Raw genomic sequence first — 8,359 nt, 5'->3', positions numbered from 1 at the left:
AGTTTGTAAACAAAAACAGTAAGACAAACATGTTTTATGGTGCCTGTTTTAAAAAATACCGAAAACAAAAACAAAAAAAATTAGAAATAAAAGCTTTTTCAAACAGAGCCTTAAATTCTCCCCAACATGTGGAGAATCGGTCCCAAGAGAGTGCCCGTAGCTCGAATTTTCATTGCCCAAATCCAGAGAGGGTGAATTATGTGACCTGCTTAGATTAGGGATTTACCATAATTTTCATTGCTCGATCAGTATGCCGTAGCCCGAACAAGAAGTGGTTCAAACAAGTTCGTTGGAGCTGGAGCACAAGAAATAAGTCTTCACAATCCACATGCTTCTGGTAGCCAATATAGCGCAGCAAAAATCAAGATTCAAAATGGTCCTGACAGTATACAAGTTGGGTGGAGGGTAAAAGTCTTTCTTTCCTTTATTTAACTAATTTGTGCAATCTTCGTTTATTTGCACGGAAAGGATGGGAACAGAGCCGGCTCTAATTTTGGGGGTCGAAAGGCTTTCTTTGAATGTGACCAATTCTATATTTTTTGTACAAAGGTCGAGCGAGAAAGAGTTTCATAAAAAAACGAAATACAAAAGATTTACCATTACAGAATTGTATTGGGCACATTTATTGTCGAAAAGGCTTAAATTAAATATATTTGAGCTTAATATATGTAGGGGTCCTAAGAATTTGGAGGCCCCATTTTAAATATTTTTTTGGAGGCCCAAAGCTTAAGCTTCCTTGACTTCTCTCAAAGTCGGTTGGATGAGAAATCAACTTTCCTGTAACTTTCTGTGTACTTAGTTATTAGGAAAGTTGCTTTCTCATTGGAAAACACTTTTATGCAAAATAGGACTTACCAAAATAAGAGGAAATTCTTGTTTTCCTACAAGATTTCGATCTTGTCAAGAGAACATACAAAAAAAAAAAAAAAACTGTTTTCCTTTAATTTACTTCAAATCACTTCACTTTCCTACGAACCAATTTCTCAAACAAAACAACTAAGGCTCCATTCAGTTGCGCAGAAAATTAACTTTTCTGTAACTTTCTGTGTGTTCAGCTTTTCCATGTGAGAAACATTTTCCTGCAAAATAGGTCTTGTCAAAAGTAAAGATTTTTTTTCCTGCAAGATTCTTTTCAAGAGAACACAGAAAAATAAATTTTTTTTTCTTCACCTCACTTCACTTTTTTTGAAAATCTATTTTCCACACAACATTTTTGAGAAATGAACGGAGCCAAGGGAATGGACGGTCCTATCCAGTCATTTTCGAGCCTTTCCCGGGTCCATTTTGATGATAGGAACGAGTGATATTTTGGACCTCATTGACAACATTAGGCACGTCAAAATCCATGTTAATTGGATGTCGTTAAATATATTTTTCAACCACATTTATCTGGAGAAAAATGGGTTTGAGGAAAATACTGCAACAACGGTTAAAAATACATTAAAATGCGGATCTCATAATTCGAAGCTCTCCGGATTATATTTTGATGATTCAAATCATTCAACTTGTTTAAAACATGTTTTTAATAATACTCGCGAGAAATCGGCTCAAAATATAATTGGAAAGTGCTTGATCCAAATATTTTTTTACATAGAACAGTTTCTGTCAAGCTTTATGAAAAATTGTTTGGATTAAGCATTTTCCGGTCATATTTTGAGCTGATTTCTCGCTAGTAGCATTAAAAATACGTTCTAAACAAGTTGAACGATTTAGATCATGAAAATATAGCTCGAAAATAGGAGGTCAGCATTTTAGCAAAATGAAAGATCCCTCATTAAAGAGGTAAGTGGTAATGGTTCCAAATTAAATAAGTATTTTTTATTTTATCATTAGAATCATAATCATGGTTAAAATAAAGTTGCGTCCATTTGTTGGGATCAACCGCTAAAGAGGTGGATAATATTTACTCACTTTTTAAGTAGGCGAACAAAATTGAACTTGTGCAAAAGTGTTATTCTAGAAACTTGCTCCATCTCAATCCTATATGCAAATTTGATGAATCTTGCTGCAAATCTGTCAGCTGGGGATCTTAATATAATGGGATCCCTTTGCTACACTTGTTGCTGATAGAAATGAGCTAGCTGGATGAGGAACTGATCTCTACTATATAAGTTTTTGGAAGATAATCTGACTAGTGAATACCATTCAATTTCCATTGAATTTTTTTTTCTTTTCTTTTTCTTTAAGGCTTATACAGTACTTCTTTCTCAATGGTTTGTATTTGATCTCTCCTCGATATATCCCTTGTCGAGTTCTTAAATTTTTTTTGTTGCCTATCAAAAAATAAAAAATAAAAAAATCTATTTTTTGCCCAATTGTTTGTTTGTCTCAGGTTGATCCATCTCTATATGGTGACAGTCAAACTCGGCTATTTATACGTTTGGATGTAAGTTTCTCTTTTTCGAATGCATTTTAATCTAACTTAATGTGCTACACACTTTTAATGCTTAGTACTTATCTGTTTCTATATGTATTTTAACAGACTGGACAATCTCATTGTTTCAATACTAGATGTCTTGGATTTATTATTGTTAGATCAGATATACCGCTGGACTGGGCATTTCACCGTATCTCCCAACCTTTTGGAGATATATTCTTTATAACAGCCTACATCGTTAAGGTAAAGTGTTTTTATCTTTTGAGAATATTTCCCATGCTTTCCGTGCTTAGTTTTTTTTTTTTTTCAATAATGTATACACCAGCGGGGTGTTAGTACTTAGTAAGTTAGTGCACAAGGACTATTTAATTATTTATAGCTTTGAATCCCAAAAGCCCACGATGGGACTTGAACCCTGGCCTCCCACATTGGGAGGGTTAGGAGATGCCAAATTGCTAACCGTGCTTAGTTTACTACGGAAAGTTCGATCTATTTTTCTCATCATAATATTACTTTTTATTTTAGAACATACAAGAAGTGTTAGTTTTTTTTTATTGACAAAAACGATTTTATAAATCTTAGAAAAGGGTTATAAAGATTCAACGGATCACGGGCACACCTGCATTACGCCACCCGAGAAGGAGGCGGTTTAGTAAAGCTGTATTTTTTAACGGAACGTGTAATTATAAAGTTTTGTACCAATACATTTCATTTGTATATTAAAATGATTATTGCCTAATGCGGTTAAAGTATATCAATCATTTTGTGCTTTTCTTTTAGATTACTTCAACTATCACATGTTTATTTTTTATTTCTGAAAGAAATTGAGAAATGAGAATGTAAAATAGCCGATTTTTTATCAAATCAAACCAAAATTATTAAGATTATAAGTAACTATACATGAATAATAAGCAATAATATTCAAAATTAGGTATATACAAAATAAAAAATTTAAAACTCAGGAGCTCAGGGTGCTGGGGCTGGAGAGGGCCGGGCCCCCCGAGCCCCAACATAGCTCCACCCTTGCCGAGAACTAACCCAAATTAGGAAGTCAAGAATCCAACCAAAACACCACAAACAAATCAATGAAACCTCACACCTGCTAAAACACCCCAAAAAATCTACAACCAAAACAATCTAAAGTCGAAAGAACTAACCAAAACTTAAAAGAACAAACCGAAAACCAAGAGAGATGAACCAAAGACGCCAAGCCTCAGAGTTAAAATTCCAGAGAAAGAGCTCCACCTTCCTCGAAATCATGATCATTGGGGTTACGTTTATGGTGCCTACCAACTTGACTAACACCCCACTTGGTATCCATTCTACTTCTACATATAGATGCAGGGCCAGAGTCCCATTTCTGATACAGCTAACGTGTGAACTATGTGGGTGAGGAATGAGGATGCTGTGTTCATCCTGGATTACGAGAAATTTTTCAGTGCTGAGCGAGTACCACGTGATGCCCGCTCAGTTGGTAGCCGTCTATTTTGGTTTTGGACGGCTCGGATTTGGAAAGAGAAAAATGAGAGAGAAAGAGGAGAGAGAGTGTGAGGGTAAGAGGAGAGAGAGTATTTCAATCTGGACCGTCCAATACACTTTTGGATGGCTCGGATGTGCCCGCTCGGACACCACGTCAGTCGGGTGGCATGCTACCCACCCGGCACTGAAAAATTTCTCATGGATTACAGTCATGAATTTGAAAGTACGCGCGTACAGAAGCTAGATAGATTTTATGAAAATATTCTTAACCAATTCAAGGACTGTGGATTTGTACGTACCTTAGCAAGTTGGAACCACGATTCACCACCCCCATTGGATCGGTGTCAAATTGAGTCCTGTTCATACACTGATGCGACCATGCGACCGCGGAAACAGTATCTTTGCTTGCAGGAATAAGACTGCGTATATTAACCCTTTCCCTAACCCCGCAATAGCGGAAGCCTTGTGCACTGGGTTTGCCTTTTTTTTTATTTTCCATTAAAACCTAAAAATTTATATTTCAAGTAATTTTTTTTTTTTTTTTTCGGCATAGAAAATTTCTCAATCGTAGAGTTGAAATAGACGGTACTCACCAAGTGCTGCTAGTCGCAAATCCTAAAACTAGTGCTCGGCCTCTCTAACTTTTTTACTTCCTCCTTTTGAAGTGTTGCATATATATATATATATATATATATGTGCTTGCCTAGCAGATAGGCTATCCCTAATCATAAATTCTCTAATCGAGATATGGGATTTTAATTCGACAATGGAAGAGGTCCTCCTCCTGCTAGATTTTTGTTAGATCTCGCATTAGAAGAAATCCAGTCATTAAAATCATCCGAAATCCCCCTGCTTAATTATCAGATGGTTTAAGGTAATGCAATTCCAGATCTCTTTTGCCTTGATGCATTCAAAAAATTGAGCCAAATAGGACTTTTTCCTGATAATCCATGATGAAATATTTCCTGTTTGATTTAAATTCCTTATCCCTCCACCATTTATATTAGGACAAAGTGAATGGAAACTGGTGGCTCTTGTTTGAAGAGGAACATATTGCGGTTGGATTTTGGCCGAAGAGAATATTTACTGGACTAGGAGACCTGGCTAATTTTGCTGAATGGGGAGGAGAGGTATTCAGTCCACCGGGCACCCCTAAACCACCAATGGGCGCGGGACACTTAGCAATAGGGTCCCGCCAAGTTGATTCATTCTTTGGGCCAATTGTAGTTCTTAATGAATATGGTCAAACCGTGGATCCTGATAATGTAGAAGAGTTTGCAGACAACAAAAAATTGTACAATGTCAGGAATAAATTAAGGAATCGAGAAGGACTTTGGTCGTGTGATCCTATATGGGGGTCGTGGTGGGAGCACTGACGTTTGATCCTTCCAATTTTTAGCTGCAAAAACTTATGTAATTTCATCTTGCTATTTGTTCGAAAAAAATATGTTTACTTTCTGTGATAAAAACCAATAATATCAATGTAATAAAATTGGAATTCAAAACCTGAAAATTGATGCAACAAAATTGTGATCAAGGCGAGTGTGTCACTTTGTACATAAGACAAATTCGTCCCCTCAACGGTACGTGATTACGATTTGCATAGATGTTTATCTCCCAGAACTACTTGATCGAACTCCCCACAGAAGCGGCATTTCAATCGGTGAGTGTGTTAAACTTCCTCGTGTTTTGTACATACTCTCTCAAATCAAACAACTCTGACTTGATGAAAGTATGGACAAAATAACTTTTCGAATCCCCCTTGGAATGAAGAGGGACAAGATATATATAGGCCAACTGGTGACTATTACGAATAGTCACTAAGAGCATCCACAGTGGAATAACCAAAACTATAGAATTGCTAAGTTAATAATGTTTTTTCAAAAAAGTGCTCACAGTGGCATAATCAAATTTGACAACATCCTAGCAACTCATCAAATTTTGGCCCTTGAATAATCAAAACTAGCAACTTTTTACCAATAACCAAAAACCTTCTCTCTTCTCTCTCTCTCTCTCCAATGTTTTTAAGAAGAATATTTTAAAAGAAGTTTTTGTGTTTTTTGCAAAACAGTAAAATTGTTTTTCAAAAACTATTTTTTTTAAAAATTGTTATTTTAAAAAAATTGTCTTTTTTTTAGAAACTTTTTCCAAAAAGTGTTTTTTTTTTCAAAATAAAAGTTTTCAAAAAATTATTTTGAAATTCTAATAACTTTTTCCAAAAAGTGGTATAAGGAAGGGTGTATGATGTAAAAAGCTATTAAATGACTAATTTACTCTTATGCAGTATGAAATTAGGTTATTCATTATATAATAACAAAATTCAATAAAATTAATTACTTTTCACAATTTAAGGAACAATAATTTAGTTTACAAATAAAAATAATTAATTTAATATTTATAAATAATAAAAAATCAATTTCAATCATATTTAATTCAATTTGTGGTTTGTTTAATATGAAAATGTACAAATGTTAAGTTGAATTAATTTTTTGTTATAAGTTATTTTATTTGTCAATTATTAGTATTATTTTTTCATAATTAAGCAATACTCCCACATGCACCAAATCATTTTTCTCTTCTTTGTTTTTATACATGGTCACAAGACTCACACATACACCGAATCATTTTTTCTTCTCTTCTTTGTTTTTATGGCCTTTTAAAAGAGAGAGAGGAAGTCATCTTCTTTTGAGAGAGAGAGAGAGAGAGAGAGAGAGAGAAGAAGAAGAAGAAGAAGAAGCTACTGTTGCTGCTGCTCTCCGATCATGGTGACCCCTCCCTCCCCCCCCCCCTTCTTGCTCTCTCTCTCTCCGATCTGTTGTTGATGTTCATCTTCTTGTTGTTGTTTCTGTTCACTGTTCATCTCTTTGAAATTTACGGTTTGAAATTCGAAATTGGGGGTTTGTGGTGGTGGCAGTTTGTGGTGGTTCTGATGGTTTGTGTGTGTGTTTTTGTGTAGGTGTTGTGGTGATCTCCTCTTCTTTCTTCTTCTTTTTTTTTTTTTTTTGATCAGCTTCTTCTTCTTCTTCTTCTTCTTCTTCTCTGTCAACAGAGAAAGAGAGCCGTTGGGGAGGGGGATGAGGAGGGGTGTTTTGGTCAAAAAGCAAGTGCATTAGGCCGGCTAAATTATGGAGAGCTCAAGGGGTGACAATAATTTAGCACCCCATACACCGGATTGAGGTGTATACGCGAAGAAGGGGAAGAGTCCAATACAAGTAGAAATTGGGTTGCCAAAGCAAGCTAAATCAGTTCCATCATCCCTTATCCGGATGTATTGTGGAATACACCCATTTAAAACAGCATCCAATCGGGCCCTAAGTGTTAAACAGCGGCCAGCATAAAATACAGTAACAGCAGTAGCATTAATAGAACAGCAGCATTAGAGAACCATCATTTTGGAGCTTGATTAATTGATGAATTAACCAGCAGCAGCATAGGTACAAGTACAACATTTCCTTAGACAAAATCCAATCATAACTTCCATACATCTCACTTCCGTAGGCAAAGTTGATAAGACATGTTCTCGAATTGCAGCAACAGATACCATCAGCAAGTATATATCCAGTGGAAAACAGCAGAATTCATAATTAGAGCCCAACACCTGAATGGTAGAACTGATCACCGTTGACAAGAAGCAACAGTTTTTTATTCCAGAAAAAAAGCAACAAGCATCCAATGGTATTATAAATTTTCAGAATAAGCAACAAGCACGCAAATAATTCCAAGGTTTTTTTTTAATTTTTTATTTCAAGATCACTCACCAAATACATAACTATAGAGGCCTGGTGATCAGATAATGTGACTCATGCATAATCTTTTTATAATGGACATTGAATTAGGTACTGTTAACAATTGAATATTGTGGGAAACGTTGCCATTAATAAGGTAAACATCTACAGTTGACAAATCTAAAATGTTTCTTTTTGCTACTTAGGGAGTCGTCATGATTTTTCCCAATCATTGACAAATCTTTAAAAAAATCAAAAACTCGAAAATTCATTCAAATACGTTATCTATACATGTTTTGGAAGCTAATTTGTTACTTAATTATTATTAAAATAAAATGAATTACAAAAATCGTGTAGTTTGCACTATAAAAAAAAAAAAAACTAAGGTTGTAAGTGGGTACGTACGATTGAACTTGCTTCTTCCCGGACTGCTTGAATATGTGGTGGTAAAGATTTCTAGAGTATTACGTGATTGTGCTCCAAGATCAACTAATAATTTTTTCCGCATTGACGTATGATTAAATTTTTGGGGCAAAAAAGAGTCATTAGGCCTTGTTCTGTTGCACGAAATGATGAAAAGATAAGGAAAGAAATCAAAATTTCTAAAACTTCCTTAGTATTGAGTTACCAATAACATTGTGAAGTTATAGTTTTAACTTTTCCATTGGGACGCTTTATTAAAAAATAGATCCTGTATCTTTTTCGTGCACACAATTAATTCCAAGGTTTTTTTTTTTTTTTTGAAGACCACTCACAAAACACATAACCTATAGATCGG

Source organism: Rhododendron vialii, chromosome 4a, assembly GCF_030253575.1.
Source record: "Rhododendron vialii isolate Sample 1 chromosome 4a, ASM3025357v1".
In the NCBI taxonomy this organism is placed as follows: domain Eukaryota; kingdom Viridiplantae; phylum Streptophyta; class Magnoliopsida; order Ericales; family Ericaceae; genus Rhododendron; species Rhododendron vialii.
This window is presented reverse-complemented; position numbering follows the sequence as displayed.